A 23,135-nucleotide genomic window follows, 5' to 3' on the forward strand; every position below is an offset into this window, starting at 1 on the left:
GTACTGTGCTTTGTCGACTTTCCACAGCAATCACTGTCCGAATTTAGTACCTCTCAGTATTGTTAGTAGGGATCTCCTGATACAACTGTTTCACAAATCATACATACAAACTCCGTCTCCATATGAGTTGGGAAATTGCGTTAGATGTAAATATAAACGGAATACAATGATTTGCAAATCCTTTTCAACCCATATTCAATTGAATATGCTACAAATACAAGATATTTGATGTTGAAACTCATAAACTTGTATTTATTTTTTTTGCAAATAATAATTAACTTAGAATTTCATGGCTGCAACACGTGCCAAAGTAGTTGGGAAAGGGCATGTTCACCACTGTGTTACATCACCTTTTCTTTTCACAACACTCAATAAACGTTTGGGAACTGAGGAAACTAATTGTTGAAGCTTTGAAAGTTGAATTCTTTCCCATTCTTGTTTTATGTAGAGCTTCAGTCGTTCAACAGTCCGGGGTCTCTGCTGTCGTATTTTACGCTTCATAATGCGCCACAGATTTTCCATGGGAGACATGTCTGGACTGCAGGCGGGCCAGGAAAGTACCCGCACTCTTTTTTTACGAAGCCACGCTGTTGTAACACGTGCTGAATGTGGCTTGGCATTCTCTTGCTGAAATAAGCAGGGGCGTCCATTAAAAAGACGGCACTTAGATGGCAGCATATGTTGTTCCAAAACCTGTATGTACCTTTCAGCATTAATGGTGCCTTCACAGAAGTGTCAGTTACCCATGCCTTGGGCACTAATGCACCCCCATACCATCACATATGCTGGCTTTTGAACTTTGCGTCGATAACAATCTGGATGGTTCGCTTCCCCTTTGGTCCGGATGACACGGTGTCGAATATTTCCAAAAACAATTTGAAATGTGGACTCGTCAGACCACAGAACACTTTTCCACTTTGCATCAGTCCATCTTAGATGACCGCGGGCCCAGAGAAGCCGGCGGCGTTTCTGGATGTTGTTGATAAATGGCTTTCGTTTTGCATAGTAGAGCTTTAACTTGCACTTACAGATGTAGCGACGAACTGTATTTAGTGACAGTGGTTTTCTTAAGTGTTCCTGAGCCCATGTGGTGATATCCTTTAGAGATTGATGTCGGTTTTTGATACAGTGCCGCCTGAGTGATCGAAGGTCACGGTCATTCAATATTGGTTTCCGGCCATGCCACTTACGTGGAGTGATTTCTCCAGATTCTCTGAACCTTTTGATGATATTATGGAGCGTAGATGTTGAAATCCCTAAATGTCTTGCAATTGCACTTTGAGAAACGTTGTTCTTAAACTGTTTGACTATTTGCTCACGCAGTTGTGGACAAAGGGGTGTACCTCGCCCCATCCTTTCTTGTGAAAGACTGAGCATTTTGGGGGGAGCTGTTTTTATACCCAATCATAGCACCCACCTGTTCCCAATTAGCCTGCACACCTGTGGGGTGTTCAAAATAAGTGTTTTGATGAGCATTCCTTAACTTTATCAGTATTTATTGCCACCTTTCCAAACTTCTTTGTCACGTGTTGCTGGCATCAAATTCTAAAGGTAATGATTATTGGCCAAAAAAAAATGTTTCTTAGTTTGAACATCAAATATGTTGTCTTTGTAGCATATTCAACTGAATATGGGTTGAAAAGGATTTGCAAATCATTGTATTCTGTTTATATTTACATCTAACACAATGTCCCAACTCATATGGAAACAGGGTTTACAAATGCTGCGGGGGAAATCGAGGCTCGGGAACCGCTGATAAATCGGTGGAAAAAAGGCTTTAGACTGTCTGAGCCTGGCCGATGCTAACCCCGCTAGCATAGTGGGGGACCCCTCTTGGAGCTAATCATTGTGAGTACACTGATTAGCCAGCTTTCCGCCCCCACCGCCATCATGCTGTTGCTTTCCGCATTTCCATCATTAAGTCATGTGAGGCTTTATCCTTCTCACCGCTCAGGGACCAGTGCAGTGTTTGGCAGCGGGAAAACAAAACTGTGTAAAATCAAATGTTGCCCATTTTCTTTCTGCCAGTATGGTGTTCAAAAAAGGTGCACTGAATTACTGCTGCTGCCTTTAAAGTCGTTGGATTTTATCGTAGATGTGTGGAAATGGAAAAAGATGAAATTAAAAAATATATATTTTTTGTTTTAATATATTTTCTGTAGGAGAACAAACACAAACCTTCCTAATTGTTAGAAATCCCACTGTTTATATTAAACATGCTTCACTGATGAGAGCATTCGGCGAGCATTTGTCCCACTCATTTTGCCGGTTCTTGAACACACCATTAACGTACCAATGATTGTCTCACACACACTAGGTGTGGCGAAATTATTCTCTGCGTTTCACCCATCACCCTTGATCCCCCCCTGGGGGGTGAGGGGAGCAGTGAGCAGCAGCGGTGGCTGCGCTCGGGAATGATTTTGGTGATTTAACCCCCAATTCCAACCCTTGATGCTGAGTGGCAAGCAGGGAGGTAATGGCTCCCATTTTTATAGATTTTGGTTTGAACTCACAACCTACCGGTTTCAGGCCAGACACACTAACCACTAAGTATGTAGTGAAGTGACTTATATTTATATAGCGCTTTTCTCAAGTGACTCAAAGCGCTTTACATAGTGAAACCCAATATCTAAGTTACATTTAAACCAGTGTGGGTGGCACTGGGAGCAGATGGGTAAAGTGTCTTGCCTAAGGACACAACGGCAGTGACTAGGATGGCACAAGCGGGAATCGAACCCGCAACCCTCAAGTTGCACTCTACCAACCGAGCTATGCCGCCCCATACAACTTATTCCGACGCTGCCACGGAAAAACGTGATTTATGCCACTTCTTTCTTGTCTCATTTTGTCCACCAAACATTTTATGCTGTGCTTTGAACGCACAAATGTGAGCTTTGTTGATTTTATTGATTTGCTGGAGTGCTTATCAGGCATATTCGGTGCGAACATGCTATTTAAGCTAGCTGTATGTACATATTGCATTCCTTTAAAAAGTGCAGTTTTTAATTGTTAACGGGCATGACGGCGCGTCGTCGTCACGTCGTGACATTGCTGGTTTTACGAGCAGAGGAGCATTTTCGGCAGCGCACAATCACTGAGTACTTACAAGCAGACACAGTGTGTAGACAGAAAAGGGAGAACGGACGCATTTTGGCTTAAAAAGTAGAGATAAATGTGAATTTATAACACTGAAAGGCCCTGAGGAAGAGGTGCTTTAAGACATGGCTCGCTAGCTAGCGGCTAAAATATACATCACTAATCTAAATCACTAATCCTTGTCTCTATGGCAACAAATAAAGTAAGTTTCTTACAAGTATCATCCCTGCAGGACAAAGAATAGCTAAACATGCTCTACTACACACCGTAGCTCACCGGCGTCAATATGTAAACAAAGACCATTGGTGGATCTACACTTATCATTCACTATAATGATACTAAGTACTATGATTACATCGATATTTTTTTAGCATCACAAAATATTTTTTCATTTAGAAAACAATTATGTTTATAACCTTATCCGGCTTAGTGTAGACCAAGGGTCACCAACGCGTTGCCCGCGGGCACCAGGTAGCCCGTAAGGACCAGATGAGTCGCCCGCTGGCCTGTTCTAAAAATAGCTCAAATAGCAGCACTTACCAGTGAGCTGCCTCTATTTTTAAAATTGTATTTATTTACTAGCAAGCCGGTCTCGATTTGCTCGACATTTTGATTTCTAAGAGAGACAAAACTCAAATGGAATTTGAAAATCCAAGAAAATATTTGAAAGACTTGGTCTTCACTTGTTTAAAAAAATCAATTTATTTTTTTACTTTGCTTCTTATAACTTTCAGAAAGACAATTTTAGAGACAAAATACAACCTGAAAAATTATTTTAGGATTTTTAAACACATATACCTTTTTTACTTTTTACCTTCCTTCCTCTTCTTTCCTGACAATTTAAATCAATGTTCAAGTACTTTTTTTTTATTGTAAAGAATAATAAATACATTTTAATTTAATTCTTCATTTTAGCGTCTGTTTTTTCAACGAAGAATATTTGTGAAATATTTATTTAAACTTATTAAGATTAAAATTCAAAAAAATTATTCTGGTAAATCTTGAAAATCTGTAGAATCAAATTTAAATCTTATTTCAAAGTCTTTTGAGTTTCTTTAAAAAATTTTGGTCTGGAAAATCTAGAAGAAATAATGATTTGTCTTTTTTAGAAATATAGCTTGGTCCAATTTTTCATGTATTCTAACAACGTGCAGACTGGATTTTAACGTATTTAAAACATGTCATCAAAAATCTAAACTTAATCTTAATCAGGAAAAATTACTAATGATGTTCCATACATTTTTATTTTTTATTTTTTCAAAAAGATTCAAATTATCTAGTTCTTCTCTTCATTTTTTTCGGTTGAATTTAGATTTTTAAAGAGTTGAAATTGAAGATGAACTATGTTTCAACATTTAATTTGAATTTTTTTCATGTTTTCTCCTCTTTTAAATCGTTCAATTAAGTGTTTTTATTCCCTACATAAAACCTTCCGTAAAAGGAAAAAAAATGTACGACAGAAATACCCATTTTTTTTTATATATATAGATTTATTTATTAAAGGTAAATTGAGCAAATTGGCTATTTCTGGCAATTTATTTAAGTGTGTATCAAACTGGTAGCCCTTCGCATTAATCAGTGCCCAAGAAGTAGCTCTTGGTTTCAAAAAGGTTGATGACTCCTGATCTAGAACAAATAATGATTTGTATTTGTTAGAAATATAGCTTGGTCCAATTTGTTATATATTCTAACAAAGTGCAGATTGGAGTTGAACATATTTAAAACATGTCATCAAAATTCTGAAATTAATCTTTATCAGGAAAAATTACTAATGATGTTGAATAGATTCTTTTTTTAATTTTTTCAAAAAGATTGGAATTAGATAGTTTTTCTCTTCTTTTTTTCGGTAGAATTTTGAATTTTAAAGAGTCGAAATTGAAGATAAAGTATGTTTCAAAATTTAATTTTTTTCTTGTTTTCTCCTCTTTTAAACCATTAAATTAATTTTTTTTTTCGTCATTTATTCTCTACAAAAAAACGTCCCTAAAAGGAAAAAAAATGTACGACGGAATGACAGACAGAAATACAATGTATTTAAGTGTGTATCAAACTGGTAGCCCTTCGCATTATTCAGTACCCAAGAATAGCTCTTGGTTTCAAAAAGGTTGGTGATTCCTGCTGTAGACGGTGCCTTAAAGTCCTTGAATTCCGCCTCCCTTCATTACAGTCCAGTGAGTGCCCAGTTCAACCAACTTTCCGTAATCCACCCACTTTTTCTCCAGGTCCTGTTAGATGGGACTTTCTGCTCTGTTGCAACGTATTCCAAGCAAGGAAGTAGTTTCTCTACCAGAACACTTCTGATGGAATGTCAAAAGCAGCAGCGAGCCGGATTAGTTTTGCTCGCGCCGGACGAGTCCCAGCCTGTGTGTGGCTTTTTTAATGAGACAGTGAAGTGGGTGGCTGCAAATCAAATACTGCAACAAACTGGAGCATGAAACACGGCGGACGCCACAAACCATGTTGCCGATGGCAATGTGCTCAAATTGCAAGTAGGACTTAGGAAAGATTTCCGTCTGCCAAAAAAATGTTTCAAATGCGTTCCAGGGTAAAGTTCCTGAAAAGTGGCTGAAGATCCACACGTGGCCTTGTTAGACAAAATGCTTCATATTCAGGGTATTGCAAACATTTCAGATTGCAGGTCGTTTTATTTGCACACCATTCAGACCAGTGGTCCCCAACCACCGGAGACATTAAATAGTTTATAACCCACCGCATTTTCCTCCTACTTAACTTTGGCCAGACACACCAATAAGTTGTTCCAATATGTGTTATAAAACACCTGACAGGAAGTCGGCATTTGCTTTATTTGTTACGTGGGACAACACTAGGGGTGTAACGGTACGTGTATTTGTATTGGGGGGTTTCGGTTCGGTTCGCAGGTGTACTGAACGACACGTACACTCTCCCTTGTGGAGGGGGTCCGGTCCGATCCGGTGGCCATGTACTGCTTGCCTGTGTATCGACTGGGGACATCTCTGCGCTGCTGATCCGCCTCCGCTTGGGATGGTTTCCTGCTGGCTCCGCTGTGAACGGGACTCTCGCTGTTGTGTTGGATCCGCTTTGGACTGGACTCTCGCGACTGTGTTGGATCCATTATGGATTGAACTTTCACAGTATCATGTTAGACCCGCTCGACATCCATTGCTTTCCTCCTCTCCAAGGTTCTCATAGTCATCATTGTCACCGATGTCCCACTGGGTGTGAGTTTTCTTTGCCCTTATGTGGGCCTACCGAGGATGTCGTAGTGGTTTGTGCAGCCCTTTGAGACACTAGTGATTTAGGGCTATATAAGTAAACATTGATTGATTGATTGATAATATGGCCTTTAATTTTTTGCGGCTCCAGACGGATTTGTTTTTTGTGTTTTTGGGCCAATATGGCACTTTCAACATTTTGGGTTGCTGACTCCTGCTCTAGAGCAGTGGTCTCCAACCACCGGGCCGTGGCCCAATTGGTACCGGGCTGTAGAATAATTTTTTATTGATTTTTATTTAAAAAAAAATATATATATAAATATATATATTTTTATTTTTTATTAAATCAACGTAAAAAACACAATATACACTTACAATTAGTGCACCAACCACCAAAACCTCCTTTTTCATTACAAAAACGTCCCTTTTTCATGACAAAGAAAACATTTTTTTTTTTTTTTTTTAAAGAAAAAAAAAGGATCCCCCACGCCCCCCCCTGCCGGGCCGCGGGACAAATTATTAAGCGTTGACCGGTCCGCAGATACAAAAAGGTTGGGGACCACTGCCCTAGAGGGTGAATTTTCAAATGATGCTACATTAGCAGCGGTGCTACTTTTTGGAGCAACGCTTTTGCCCCGTAATTGTTCAACATTTTCCTGCTAGAAACCAAACCACCGCCAGACAATGGACCCCATGCTATTTTTCTTAGAAATTAATTCTTCCTACATTTGTTACTAGATTCGCACCTTCTCTCTCTCGTATTACCACCCGCACCGTACCGTTAGCATCACAGCTAACGTTACACTTTCCGCAACCGTCGCACACGTGACGTATGTAAGAAGGTCAATCAATCAATGAATGTTTATTTATATAGCCCCAAATCACAAATGTCTCAAAGGACTGCACAAATCATTACGACTACAACATCCTCGGAAGAACCCACAAAAGGGCAAGGAAAACTCATACCCAGTGGGCAGGGAGAATTCACATCCAGTGGGACGCCAGTGACAATGCTGACTATGAGAAACCTTGGAGAGGACCTCAGATGTGGGCAACCCCCCCCCTCTAGGTGCGCTTGTTTTAAGTCTCTGTGAGAAAGAGAGACAAGAAAGAGTGGGAAACGCGTGCAGTTTAATGCCCGCAGCTAAAAGCAACTGCATGAGACCGTATACTCGAACATCACAATATCGTTATTTTCTATATCGCACAGAGACAACCCCGCGATATATCGACATATCGCCATATATTTGTCGCCATGGAGACCAGGATTAGTGATATATCGACTATATCGATATATCGCCCAGCCCTAATCGCAAGTATTTCTAGCTTTATTATGTATCCATAATAAAGCTAGAAATGGGTTGTATCACCTACAACCCATCAGACACTAAAGCCAAAAAAAAGCCTACTACTAGCAAAAATGAGTAAAAAACATAAGTGTATGTGGAGCTTTTTGGCAAAGGGAAAAGGCCATGATCTCCCACTAATTTGATGTTATGGTGGGTTTTTTCACATATTTGCTGTATTTATCTGCCACACGTGGAAGGCCGGCCCGTGAAAATAATACCTACGTTAAACCGGTCCCTGGTGCAAAAAAGTTGGGCACCCCTGATTTCGACAACATATACAAACATGTATGGACTAGGGTTGTACGGTGTACCGGTACTAATCAATAAAAATCGGTACTATACCACCTTTGAAAAGTACCGGTTACCACTCTTTCATCTGAGTGCCGGATTGCGGCGGTGACAACAGAGCCGAGGCGCATGAATGTTGTTTGTGTCAACACGCACACACAAAGTGCATACAGGTAATTAACCTCTTGGAGAGGAAAAATTGCACCAAAAAAAGGACATTTCTACTGGTTAATAAAGAGGGTGTGTGAAGCACAATATGGAGGTATTCCGATTTCAAAACTAACAATAAAGGTGACACTTTAAACAGTGTTGCAAGTACTGTTTTTCACCTTTCGCTTCACAATGTGTCCGTAAAGGCCGTCGATTAGTTACAACTTGGTCACTTCATTCATCATTTCCACACGGCACAACCGGAGATCCACAACGCTATTGACACTCCTGCACATGCTAGCGCTACCTCGATTAGTATTAGCACCTTTGCTTCAAACTTAAGTCAACATTTAAATAATGAACATTCAGATCCGCGCAAGGAGCTACAAAGTAATAATGTAGTTGTTACACCTGTCCTGCTGTTCGGTCCGGTGCAGGCTGTAGTCTCGGAGCACAGGGAAGGCATTCGCTTCAGGGTCGATGCCTTTTCAATGCCTTTTTATTTTTTTAAAGATTTTTGTGATGCTAAAAAGTATCGATGTAATCATAGTAGTATCAACTAAATATGGTCTTGTATTTGGTATCATTATAGTGGATGTCAGGTGTAAGCCCACCCATGGCGTTAGTTTACATTGTGATGCCAGAGAGCTATTGTATCCTGCTACGGTATGTGTTATTAATTCACTTGTTTATTTACTGTTAATATAAGATGGCAACTTGTCCAGGGTGTAGACGCCTTCTGCCCGAATGCAGCTGAGATAGCACCCCCCGCGACCCCAAAAAAGGACAAGCGGTAGAAAATGGATGGATGGATCTGATTACTTTCTCTTTTAACATGTTCTATTTACACTTCTGTTAAAATGTTATAATCACTTATTATTCTGTTGTATGATAATTTACAGTTCTGAGCGATACCACAAATTTGGGTATCAATCCGATAGTAAGTAGTTACAGGATCATACATTGGTCATATTCAAAGTCCTCAAGTGTCCAGGGAGCTATTTCCTGAGTTTATAAACATAATATGATTTTTTTTAAAACAAAAGATCTTGTGATGCTCAAAAATATTGATATAATTATAGTAGTATCGACTAGATACGTTCCTGTACTTGGTATCATTACAGTGGATGATAGGTGTAGATCCACTAATGGTTTTTGTTTACATTTTGACGCCAGCGAGCTACGGTGTGTAGTGAAGCATGTTTAGCTATTCCTCGTCCTGCAGGGATGATACTAGTAAGAAACTTACTTTATTAGTCGCCATGGAGACCAGGATTAGTGATTTGGAAGTAGCCTTTCCTGAGGGCGTTTTAGTGTTATAACTTCTCCCTTATCGTTAGTTTTTAAGCCAAAATGCGTCTGTTCTCCCTTTTCTGGCTACACACCATGTCTGTTTAAGTACTCTGTGATTATGCGCTGCCTAACATGCTCCTCTGTTCGTGAAACCAGGAATGTCACAACGACGCGCAGTCATACCCGTTAAAAAACGGGGTTAAAACCGGTACTATGTAGAGGTGGTATTGTACCGAATATGATTCATTACTATCGCGGTACTTTACAAGTCTACCGTACTACCCCAGCCCAGACCGAGAGTGGGTGTGTTTGTGTGTCTGTAAAATAGTGTTTGTCTCCATTTTGTGTTAAGCTGTTTTATAAATAAACCTTATTTAAAACATTCCAAACATATTGTCCAGTCCCACGTTATGCTTACATTTGAGTAAGGTGCACTTATTAATAATTAAAAATATCTCATCACAATTAATCACAAATAGAAGTTATGTATTACTATGGACAAAATGCAATTAATCACTATTTAATGTTTTTAATCGTTTAACAGACTGAACAATGACATATTTAAGTGTTAAGATGATATCAAAATGATGTGCAATCCAGTCTTGACTGGGAGAATTAGCCTTCTGTTGACTTAGCATTTGGATATCAGCTGTCAAGCTTGTTAGTCAAGTTCTTATGTTACCCACATTGCGTTTTCACTGCTCTTATTAAACCAATAAAATTTACGGTGGTCAAAGTTTTTAGTTTTTTGCGACCTTGCTTTGTTCGGTTCTGGAGATGCTGCTAAGACATTTACAACCTCTATTGTCTTTGAGGCTGAATTCAAAATGAAATTTCTTATTCACTGTAAATTCCGGATTATAGGATGCTACTATTTTGCTGCACTTTGAACCCTGGAGCTCGTAAAACGGTGCAGCAAACAAGGATATGTATTAAAGGCCTACTGAAATGAGATTTTCTTATTCAAATGCGGATAGCAGGTCCATTCTATGTGTCATACTTGATCATTTCGAGATATTGCCATATTTTTGCTGAAAGGATTTAGTAGAGAACATCGACGATAAAAATCGCAATGTTTGGTCGCTAATAAAAAAGCCTGTACCGGAAGTCGCAGACGATGACGTCACAAGTGTGAGGGCTCCTCACATCCTCACATTGTTTATAATGGGAGCCTCCAACAAAAAGAGCTATTTGGACCGAGAAAACGACAATTTCCCCATTAATTTCAGCGAGGATGAAAGATTCGTGGCTGAGGATATTGGTAGCGAAGGACTAGAAAAAATTTAATAAAATAAAATAAAGTAAAAAAAAAAAAAAGATGATTGCATTGTAAGCAATTCAGATGTGTTTAGACACATTTACTAGGATAATTCTGGAAAAACCCTTATCTGCTTATTGTTTTAATAGTGTTTTAGTGAGATTGTAAAGATTGTAAAGTGATACCTTGAGGTCGGATGGCTGCGGTGAACACGCAGTGTCTCAGAGAGAAGCCGAGGAGCCAAGCTCACATCTGCCTTTTTTGACATGACAGCTGCTGCAGGACGACGAATAATCTATTGATGTCTCCGGTAAGATATATATATGTATGGCAATTTTCCCATCCAAAAACATGCTGGGTGACGTAGAGAAAACATGTTCGCTTGACCGCTCGGCTTCACAACAAACAAAGAAACACCGGCTGTGTCTCGGTGCTAAAGACAGCTGCAATACACCACTTTCTACCAACTGCATTCTTCTTTATAGTCTCCATTATTAAATGAACAAATTGCAAAAGATTCAGCAACACAGATGTACAAAATACTGTGTAATTACGCCATGAACAGAGACGACTTATAGCCGTGTTTGGTGCAGCGCTAATATTTCCTTACAGTCCGTGATGTCACGCGTACGCGTTATCATTCCGCGACGTTTTCAACAAGAAACTCGCGGGAAATTTCAAATTGTAATTTAGTCAACTAAAAAGGCCGTATTGGCATGTGTTGCAATGTTAATATTTCATCATTGATATATAAATTATCAGACTGCGTGGTCGGTAGTAGTGGGTTGCAGTAGGCCTTTAACATTTCTATTATTGCTTGGGCTATGGTGCCATCTTTTGGGCAAGTTCGCTTACTGCAGGTGCTGCAGGGTCCTTCCATTTAGTCCTCTTGACCGGAAGTAGAAGTGATGATCCACCATCGAGCTGTCCACAGCGTTTCTACTGGTACATATTCTTCCTTCATCACCCCAAGCAACGTTTGTAAGTTCCATCCATCCATTTTCTACCGCTTATTCCCTTTTGGGGTCGCGGGGGGCGCTGGCGCCTATCTCAGCTACAATCGGGCGGAAGGCGGGGTACACCCTGGACAAGTCGCCACCTCATCGCAGGGCCAACACAGATAGACGGACAACATTCACACTCACATTCACACACTAGGGCCAATTTAGTGTTGCCAATCAACCTATCCCCAGGTGCATGTTTTTGGAAGTGGGAGGAAGCCGGAGTACCCGGAGGGAACCCACGCATTCACGGGGAGAACATGCAAATACAATCTAACTAAAACAATTCTTACTCACCAAACCGTCCAATGTGTGACGTCTTTAGGAGTGTTCTCATGCATATTTGTACGTGCTATCAAAATGTAATCAATCGAGCACAGATAACATTAGCTAATCACGTTTTCTGAGTTTTAGTATTGTTAACTTACAAATGTTTGTAATTATTTTTATTTTCGGAACAGTATAGTTGCAAAATAAATAAACATTTGTGAATGAATCAGTCATATTTGTTTTTAGTAAGCACATGACTAAATTATCTCAAGCTGAATTTAAAAGTCGATGACCAAACTAGAGCCACTGAATTTGTGTACACTTTATAATCCGTTTAGTCGACTAATCGTCAAGACAGTCGATAACTAGTCGATTATCATAATAGTCGTTAGTTATTGGCCTGTGAGTCCAAGAGTTTGCCCAGTCCTTGGCTTGACTTTACATGCGAAAACACTGTTATTATTTTTTAATGTTTGGTCAGAAGTATTGCTAAGCTCCTTGTCTTTCCCAACAGTAAATTCTTCCTCGATAGGATTACAAGCTTTTCAAAGTCAGGTGACATCTGTAATTGGATCCTTCTTCACAGTACTTAAGGACCCTAATGGGATTTTCTCTTCTTGTTGGGTCTTAATGTGGCGTTCGCTCTCCTGTCCTGTCCACAATTATTGTGATGCTAAATGTAGTTCTACTGTAACTGTGTTAGTCCACCATGTTATTTAGCACAGATTTGCACACACACACACACACATACTTTGTTGTTGTATATTTTGCGCCAAACACACACACTCACATATGTACATATATATGTTTATATGTGTGTTTGTATATATATATATACATACACACACAACACACACACGTTTCTATATTATATATATATATATATATATATATACACACCCCGTTTCCATATGAGTTGGGAAATTGTGTTAGATGTAAATATAAACGGAATACAATGATTTGCAAATCCTTTTCAACCCATATTCAACTGAATGCACTACAGAGAAAAGATGTTTGATGTTCAAACTCATAAACTTTTATTTTTTTGGGGAAATAATAATCAACTTAAAATTTCATGGCTGCAACACGTGCCAAAGTAGTTGGGAAAGGGCATGTTCAACACTGTGTCATATCACCTTTTCTTTTAACAACACTCAATAAACGTTTGGGAACTGAGGAAACTAATTGTTGAAGCTTTGAAAGTGGAATTCTTTCCCATTCTTGTTTTATGTAGAGCTTTAGTCGTTCAACAGTCCGGGGTCTCCGCTGTCGTATTTTACGCTTCATAATGCGCCACACATTTTCGATGGGAGACAGGTTTGGACTGCAGACGGGCCAAGAAAGTACCCGCACTCTTTTTTTTACGAAGCCACGCTGTTGTAACATATGCTGAATGTGGCTTGGCATTGTCTTGCTGAAATAAGCAGGGGCGTCCATGAAAAAGACAGCGCTTAGATGGCAGCATATGTTGTTCCAATACACGTATGTATCTTACAGCATTAATGGTGCCTTCACAGACGTGTAAGTTACCCATGCCTTGGGCACTATTGCACCCCCATACCATCACAGATGCTGGCTTTTGAACTTTGCGTCGATAACAGTCTGGATGGTTCGCTGCCCCTTTGGTCCGGATGACAGGATTACGAATTTTTCCAAAAACACTTTGAAATGTGGACTCGTCAGACCACAGAACACTTTTCCACTTTGCATCAGTCCATCTTAGATGATCTCGGGCCGGGAGAAGCTGGCGGCGTTTCTGGATCTTGTTGATAAATGTCTTTCGCTTTGCATAGTAGAGCTTTAACTTGCACTTACAGATGTAGCGACCAACTGTATTTTGTGACAGTGGTTTTCTGAAGTCCCTTTTGGGGTCGCTGGCGCCTACCTAGCTGCATTCGGGCTGAATGATGAATGGATGGGTGTACTGAATTGTTCCTGAGCCCATGTGGTGATATCCTTTAGAGATTGATGTCGGTTTTTGGTACAGTGCCGTCGAAGGTCACGGTCATTCAATGTTGGTTTCCGGCCATGCCGCTTACGTGGGAGTGATTTCTCCAGATTTTCTCAACCTTTTGATGATATTATGGACCGTAGATTTTGAAATCTCTAAATTTCTTGCAATTGCACTTTCAGAAACGTTGTTCTTAAACTGTTTGAATATTTGCTCACGCAGTTGTGGACAAAGGGGTGTACCACGCCTCATCCTTTCTTGTGAAAGACTGAGAATTTTTTGGGAAGCTGTTTTTATACCCAATCATGGCACCCACCTGTTCCCAATTAGCCTGCACACCTGTGGGATGTTCCAAATAAGTGTTTGATGAGCATTCCTCAACTTTATCAGTAATTATTGCCACCTTTCCCAACTTCTTTGTCACGTGTTGCTGGCATCAAATTCTAACGTTAATGATTATTTGCAAAAAAAAAAAAAGTTTTATCAGTTTGAACATCAAATATGTTGTCTTTGTAGCATATTCAACTGAATATGGGTTGAAATTGTTTTACAAATCATTGTACTCTGTTTATATTTACATCTAACACAATTTCCCTACTCATACGGAATTGAGGTTTGTATACAGTATATATATATATATATATATATATATATATATATATATATATATATATATATATATGCATTTTTTATAGTGCAATGGCAGTACAGTTCTAGTCCATTCCATACGATGCTCATATCACAGAATAACAAACATATACAGATAAGTTTTAAAATTTACCATAACACAACTTTGTATAATTTCATTTTGGGCCGTCCCCTGGCAAGTACACCTAATATTACTGGAGCAAGATGGAAGGGTGTATGTAATTGACTACTCTGATCCAAAAGTGATGCAGCGACAGTCACACAATGAGGTTAAGCTGTGTAGCCTATGTTCTACTGACCTATTTTACATGTGATCTGATGCAGAGTGACTGTGCTGTGAAATCACACAAAAACAATAACAAACCCCTCCTTGGCCATGAGGGTGCAATCATCACTGGGATTCTGCCCACTGTGGTAGACGCTTTCGCCATGTCCTGTTTGCTGGAACACACAACATCATTTTGTCAATTTTGATGAAAGTATCATTCGATTTGCTTTCTTCTTGCATTTCAAAACTCGAATGCTGTGTTAATATTTTGACACTAGAAGACCATGTTCGCCTACTGGCTGTTGGGTCGTGTCAGGTTCTTTCATGCTGTGGTGATTGCTCAACATCAATAAACACAAGTCAACATACCTACGGTACTGTAGGAGAACGTCCGCTAAAAGCTCAACCAAAACATTTTTGGAAGTACCGTATTTTCCGCACTATAAGCCGCACCTAAAAACCTAAAATGTTCTCAAAAGCTGACAGTGCGCCTTATATATTGACCAATATTGAGCCACAACAGGTCTCACAACTACGGTAAGCAGCCGCCGATTTCATGTTCCCCCGTAGGAGAAGAAGAGCGTGGTGCATGCTGGGATATATGACTGCGCCAGGCCGTGCCGTTTCATTTCCATTTGTGTGTTTAAATGTAAAGACCCCAAAATGGCTCCTACTGAGAGATATGATTTCAGGAAAGCAGGAATTGTCACTGAACTGCTAGACAACAGCAGCGACACTGACTCCATTAAAGGGGAACATTATCACCAAACCTATGCAAGCGTCAATATATACCTTGATGTTGCAGAAAAAAGACCATGTATTTTTTTAACCGATTTGTTGGGTGAATTTTGGCAAATTAAACGCATTTCCGTTTATTGGTCTTTTAGCGATGACGTCAGAACGTGACGTCACCGAGGTAACACACCCGCCATTTTCATTTTCACATTACAAACACCGGGTCTCAGCTCTGTTATTTTCCGTTTTTTCGACTATTTTTTGGAACCTTGGAGACATCATGTCTCGTCGGTGTGTTGTCGGAGGGTGCAACAACACTAACAGGGAGGGATTCAAGTTGCACCACTGGCAAGAAATCCTCCGCCAGACCCCCATTGAATTTGCCAGAGTGTCTGCCGGCGATGCTAAGACAGACATGGCACAGAGATGTATGGATAACCTGCAGATGCATTTGCAACGATTAAGTCAACGAATTCACAAAGGAGAGTTTTGTTGATGTTGTTGACTTATGTGCTAATCAGACATATTTGGTCACGGCCTGACTGCCAGCTAATCGATGCTAACATGCTATTTACGCTCGCTGTATGTACATTTGAAACTAGATTCCCACATTTAATGCGAAACAAACACTTACCAATCGACGGATTTAAGTTGCTCCAGTGTCTCAAGATGCGAAAGTCCTGATCGTTTGGTCTGCACATTTTACCGACGATGCTAATAAGGCAGCCATGCTATGGGCCACTTCATTAGGTACACCCATGCTATGACCGAATAGCGTCAATAGCTTCAATTTCTTCTTCAATTTCGTTTTCGCTATCTGCCTCCATACTCCGACCATCTGTTTCAATACATGCGTAATCTGTTGAGTCGCTGAAATCAGAGTAGGAATCCGAGCTAATGTCGCTATATCTTGCTGTGGTAACCGCCATGTTGTTTGTATTGGCAGCCCTGTATGACGTCACAGGGAAACGGACAGGTGGATATAGCGATGGTGAAAGTCAGGCACTTTGAAGCAGTTTTTCCGGGATATTTCGGGAGGTGTAAAATTTAAAAAAAAAAAAATTCAAAAAATAAAACAAGCCACGGAGAACTGATTTTTATTGTTTTTAACCCTTTTGAAATTGTGATAATGTTCCCCTTTAACGACGTCTCGAAATAGCGCAAAGCAATAGCAATATATCAATAACTCAACGTTGCTCAAACGTTAATTTCACACAACAAAACACACAAAATAAACACGTAAAGCTCACTTTATTAAGTTATTCCTCATCCACGAATCCTTTTTCTTCAGTGTCCGAATCAAACATGCCACAAGAGGTCTCGCAACTACGGTAATCAGCCGTCTACCTTATTTTCCCCCGTGGAAGAAGAAGTGTGCATCTTCTTCTATGGTAATCAGCTGCCTACCTTATGTTCCCCCCTAGAAGAAGATGTGAGCAGTGCATGCTGGGATATATGACTGCAGGAGGCATGCCAAGTTTTATCTCAAGGCGATCAGTCACACGGTAGAACACAGAAATAGAGCAGCAACGAAAGAATTTAACATTAAGAGCGGCGACACAGACTCGTTTAAGGACGACTTCGACAAGACGGAGCCGGGCATGTTGGATGCCGTATTCGCCCAACTGTTTGATTTGAACACTGAAGAAGAAGAATTTTAGGGATTTGTGGATGAGGAATAACTTAATAAAGTGAGATTTACATGTTTATTTTGTGTGTTGTGTTGTGTTGTGGGACATTATCGTTTGAGCAACGTTGAGTGGTTGATATATTATTGCTTTGCACTATTTTGAGTGTTACTATATTGTGATTGCACTAACGTTTGATTTACCATAACAGTATCATGCAGTTTTTTTTACGTGTTTATTGAATCAGGGTCAGAGGTGGGTAGAGTAGCCAGAAATTGTACTCAAGTAAGAGTACTGTTACTTTAGAGATTTATTACTCATACATAGATTTATATATACAGTATATAATTTATATTTATTTATTTTGCCGTTTTTATTGACATGTTAAAGGTGTTTTAATGAATATACATGCATGTTTTAACACATAGATTCCTATCTTTCATGAAGACAAGAATATAAGTTAGTGTATTACCTGATTCTGATGACTTGCATTGATTGGAATCAGACAGTATTGCTGATAACGTCCACGTTTTCAAATGGAGGAGAAAAAAAGTTCCTCTTTTCTGTCCAATACCACATGAAAGTCGCTGGTTTTTGGCATCTTATTTGTCTAGCTCCCATATTCGTTTTTATACACTTTACAAGAAATACATTGGCGGCAAACTCCGTAGCTTGCTAGCTTGTTTGCGCTGACTTTCGGAGACTCTTATTTTGTTAGCGCAGGCGCGATGGAGCGGCACTTTTATTGTGAAGACAGGAACTGTGCGATCAGTCTTTAGGCTTTTGACGGGAAGTACGGTTGTAATAAAAAGTGTCTTTTTTCCTTTACACTTTTGATTGATTGATTGAAACTTTTATTAGTAGATTGCACAGTACAGTACATATTCCGTACAATTGACCACTAAATGGTAACACCCAAATAAGTTTGTCAATATGTTTAAGTCGGGTATTACGTGTGACGGTCATGTGACCGCCTGGCTCTGTTTGATTGGTCCAACGTCACCAGTGACTGCATGTGATTGGTGAAACGCAGGCATGCTTATACTACTTTGAAGCTCTGTCATGAACCAAAACAAACATTAACAGATCGATAAAAAAAAAGTAGCGAGTGCGAGCTGAATGTAGATAAATGGAACGGAGTAAAAGTAGCATTTCTTCTCTATAAATATACTCAAGTAAAAGTAAAAGTATGTTGCATAAAAACCACTCGTAGAAGTACAATTTATCCTCAAATTTACTCCAGTAAATGTAACGGAGTAAATGTAGCGCGTTACTACCCACCTCTGATCGGGGTAAATAATAAAACAGCTGTTTATTCATTTTGAGAGTTGTCAGAACGCTGGTTTGTAATGTATTAATAAAGTTTGACTGACCTATCTGACTGTTTTGTTGACATTCCCTTTAACGTAGCTCCATCTAAAGCAGGGGTCGGGAACCTTTTTGGCTGACAGAGCCATTCAAGCCAAATATTTTAAAAAGTATTTCTGTGAGAGCCATATAGTTTTTTATTTTTTGTTGTTGTTTTTTTTTTCCCCCTTGGCCTCGGTCTGCACCCCCACTCTAGGGCCTAGGCTAAGACCCTTGTTTACCTGTATGTCATCTTTTTTGTAAGGGGCGCTGGAAGCCAGCAGACCCGTCAGCGATCCTGTTCTGTCTCCCTGTAATGTTTGTCTGATCTTGAATGGGATTGTGCTGAAAATTGTAATTTTCCTGAAGGAACTCTCCTGACGGAATAAATAAAGTACTATCTATCTATCTAATATTTTTTTAAGACTGAATACAACTAAATGCGTGCATTTTTAAGTAAGACCAACATTTTTAGAGTATAATAAGTCTCTTATTGTTTTTAATAACATTGTTATTTTGAAGCTAACCAACAACAAATAAAATACTTCTTACCATTAATGCGACTTCTTGAACAGGTACGGTAGAAACCGGATGGATGGGTTAAAATGCATGAGAATGTTTTATATTTTGAACGTTATTTTTGACACTGTGATTACCAGCGGAATTATTCATTACTTATTGTGTTATGCAATGTCAGCTAAAATTTATATGAGAGCCAGATGCAGTCATCAGGATGTCGTGGTGGTTTGTGCAGCCCTTTGAGACACTAGTGATTTAGGGCTATATAAGTAAACATTGATTGATTAATTGATCAAAAGAGCCACATCTGGCTCTAGAGCCATAGGTTCCCTACCCCTGATCTAAAGGATGCATAACGTAACACCAGCCTCTACTGTAGCATCTATTCTATGCGCCTTATAATGCAGTGCGCTTATATATGAAGAACATATTAAAATAGGCCATTCATTGAAGGTGCGCCTTATAATCCGGTGCGCCTTATAGTGTGGAAAATACGGTACTCAATTAACAAGAAATTAAATGGGACTTAAAAAAACAGTTAATTGGTTCTATGACAGTTTGTATCTTAAAACACTTGCATCTTAAATCAATGTTGCAATCAATCGGTGCACCACCCCACCAAAACAGCACATGTTTTCGTCATTTAACATCCTTTTTTTGGCTTTGAAAAACTGGGAATTTTGGGAATTCCTGGAACTTGGTAATGGTAGTTGCCTTGTCCAAGGTGAGCGGAGTGTGTGGATGGTGGAACGGTTCAAATCGGGTGAGGAATAGGGGAGTTGTGCAGGTTAAAAAAATGTTCCATTAATTTTCAATAAAAAAACTGGGAATTTTGGGTAATTCAGGATATTTATTTAACCCTTGTGTAATGTTCATATTGTTGTTACTCAGCCAGCGTTTGTGGGTCTGATGTACCCGTTGCATTTTACGGCTTTTAATCACAATCAAACACTTCTATGTTAAAATACTGAACAGATGTTTACATTATCCCAATAAACATCTGTTCAGTATTTTTACATAAAATTTACAATTTCTCTGCATCCCACAGGGGTTCTTCTTTTGTGTTTCTGCACCTACGGTTCCCACACAAGGTTGCAACATTGTTTGTCAACACTGTCTGCTCTCATTTTCTCGCACATTTGACCCTCTGATGTTCTGTGTACTTACACTCTGTCCTCCTCCTATCTAGGCCTGCTGTGTGTGTGTGTTTGTGTGTGTGTGTTACACAGAACATCAATTTCTACACTTCTATTAGCCCCGGGGCCAGTTGACCCAGACATCTTATATCAGAGGTGTCCACACATTTTCCAGCGAGGGCCACATAGAGAAAAATTGAAGGATTCGAGGGCCACTTTAATACATTGTAAAACAATGTAAAACAATGTAGGTGAACATTCTATATCTTAGCTTTGTGTTATAAAGAAATAAAATAATTCATGATTATTTTAATAATGATTTTATTTGTATTTGTTAACTGTGCTCTAAAGTAAGCTTGTGTTTACTAATATTGCTACTATACCGTTAACTGAAACGCTTTTGAGGGCTTTAGTACACTCTAAAACCTATCATGTCTCACAAGAAATGACCTCGTACAGTAAGACGCTTAGGTTGTTGGCCATTTTGGTTTTTAGGTCCCATTTTGGGGGGATTTGGTCCAGCTGAATTTTTAATTGTTTTTTGTTCAAATTTTGGACCTGTTTAGTTCGTCTATAGCATGGGTGTCAAACTCTGTAATTTCATTTGGCCCTTGCCTAATTAACATTAGAGCTGGCCCGTCGGTACTATACAGCGGTGGTGCCGCTGGAACATTGCATTCACCACTAATACTCATACTTGCCAACCCTCCCGATTTTACTGGGAGACTCCCGAAGTTCAGTGCCCCTCCTGAAAACCTCCCGGGGCAACCATTCTCCCAAATTTCTCTCGATTTCTACCCGGACAAAAATATTGAGGGCATGCCATACAAGCACTGTCTTTAGCGTTCTCTACAACCTGTCGCCACGTCCGCTTTTCCTCCGTACAATCAGTGTGCCGGCCAAGTCACATAATATAAGCAGCTTGTACACACACACACACACACACACACACACAAGTGAATGCAAGGCATACTTGGTCAACAGCCATACAGGTCACACTGAGGGTGGCCGTATAAACAACTTTAACACTGTTACAAATATGCTCCACACTGTAAACCCACACCAAACAAGAATGACAAACACATTTCGGGAGAAGAACCGCACCGTAACACATCATAAACACAACAGAACAAATACCCAGAACTCAATGCAGCACTAACTCTTACGGGACGCTACAATATACACCCCCGCGCAATATGCTCCACACTGTAAACCCACACCAAACAAGAATGACAAACACATTTCGGGAAAAGAACCGCACCGTAACACATCATAAACACAACAGAACAAATACTCAGAACTCCTTGCAGCACTAACTCCTCCGGGACGCTACAATATACACCCCCGCGCAATATGCTCCACACTGTAAACCCACACCAAACAAGAATGACACACACATTTCGGGAGAAGAACCGCACCGTAACACATCATAAACACAACAGAACAAATACCCAGAACTCCTTGCAGCACAAACTCTTACGGGACGCTACAATATACACCCCCCCGCTACCCCCAAACCCCGCGCACCTCATTGTTATTTTATTTTCAAATTGATTAGCCTGTGGAAAAAGTTAATGTTGATATTAACCTCAGAATGCTGCAAATAGAAAAGAGGCATTGCATTTTTTATTGAAATTGTATTTAATATACCATTGATGTTTTTTCGTTTGGTTTTTGAAAGTTGATTTTGCACTATTAAGTTGTTTAAGCGTTGCTTGTTCCATATTCAGTGTTAAAGCAAATCAGTGTAGCAAACTGAGCAATAATGAACATTTTATTCATGCACTTTGTCTTGCTACTTCAAGGCTCGAATGTTTGATTCATTCATTATTGTTATTTTATTCTAAAATGTATTATTAGCCTGTGGAAAAAGTTTATTTTGATATTTACCTCAGAAGGCTGCAATTAGAAAAGAGGCATTAAATTTTTATTTACATTTTATTTAATATGCCATTGATATTTTTTTGTTATTATTATTATTTGAAACTCGATTTTGCATGTCACTATAAAGTTATATAAGCCTTGCTTGTTCAATATTCAATGCAAAACTTGTTTGGGTTCTAATTAAAAGGTTAGTTTGTTCAACTTTGGCCCGCAGCTTTGTTCAGTTTTAAATTTTGGCCCACTCTGTATTTGAGTTTGACACCCCTGGTCTATGGAATGTGTCGCGGGCCAATACAAATTGAGCTGCGGGCCGCAAATGGCCCCCAGGCCACACTTTGGACACCCCTGTCTTACATGTAATAGAAATGTCTAGGTGATGTATAGTGTGTGGTCATTAAATATGTATTCTGATATATGTTCTTCACAGAAAATTAGCCAAAGTCAGTGAGTCTCGGTTTGAAAAATTAATTAATTGTATAATTTTTATCCATCCATCCATTTTCTACCGCTTATTCCCTTTCGGGGTCGCCTATCTCAGCTACAATCGGGCGGAAGGCAGGGTACACTTTAATAAAAAATGAAAACGGGTACCACAGACCCCAACACCACACAAAAAAAAACTTTTTGGGGAGATCACAATTTCCTGGTCCAACCAAATGTTTTGATACTTGAACGGTTTCGATCGGATGAAAACTTTGGGCTTTGGATAGCGCCAAACTTTGCTTCGGAATAATAATACATATATATATTGGTGTACAAGCTTGGGCATTCACCCAAATAAAAGGTTGCACTTAATTTAAAATAAGTCCAGGGAAGTGGAAATTCTTGTTTAATGTCAAAGGGGATGTGAAAACAAATCTTTACAGAAGTAGTAAAGGATATCTTTAAAAAGGTGTTGTTTACTTTAGTCCACAGGCTGACTTTTTCTGGCTGACCATGAATTGGATGGGTACCAACTGATTGACAGTTAAAATTACTCTCCTACTGCAGTTAGTTTGGTCAAATGTGAAGGCCAGCGCTCGAACCCTGGTACAGACTTAACATGGAAACCTGGGCCTTGTTCACACCGCAAGTCAATTCCGATTTTTTTTTTGCCCATATGTGACCTGAGTGGGATTAT

The 23,135-nt window shown here is 39.5% G+C and overlaps 1 protein-coding gene across 1 annotated transcript in view; it reads left to right on the top strand.

The window, feature by feature from the left end:
• The window catches only part of si:ch211-158d24.2 (multiple epidermal growth factor-like domains protein 9), a 113,705-nt gene that overhangs the window by 46,102 nt on the left and 44,468 nt on the right, over positions 1-23,135 (top strand). The window lies entirely within an intron of this gene.

This window comes from Nerophis ophidion, linkage group LG01 (assembly GCF_033978795.1).
Source record: "Nerophis ophidion isolate RoL-2023_Sa linkage group LG01, RoL_Noph_v1.0, whole genome shotgun sequence".
Lineage (NCBI taxonomy): Eukaryota > Metazoa > Chordata > Actinopteri > Syngnathiformes > Syngnathidae > Nerophis > Nerophis ophidion.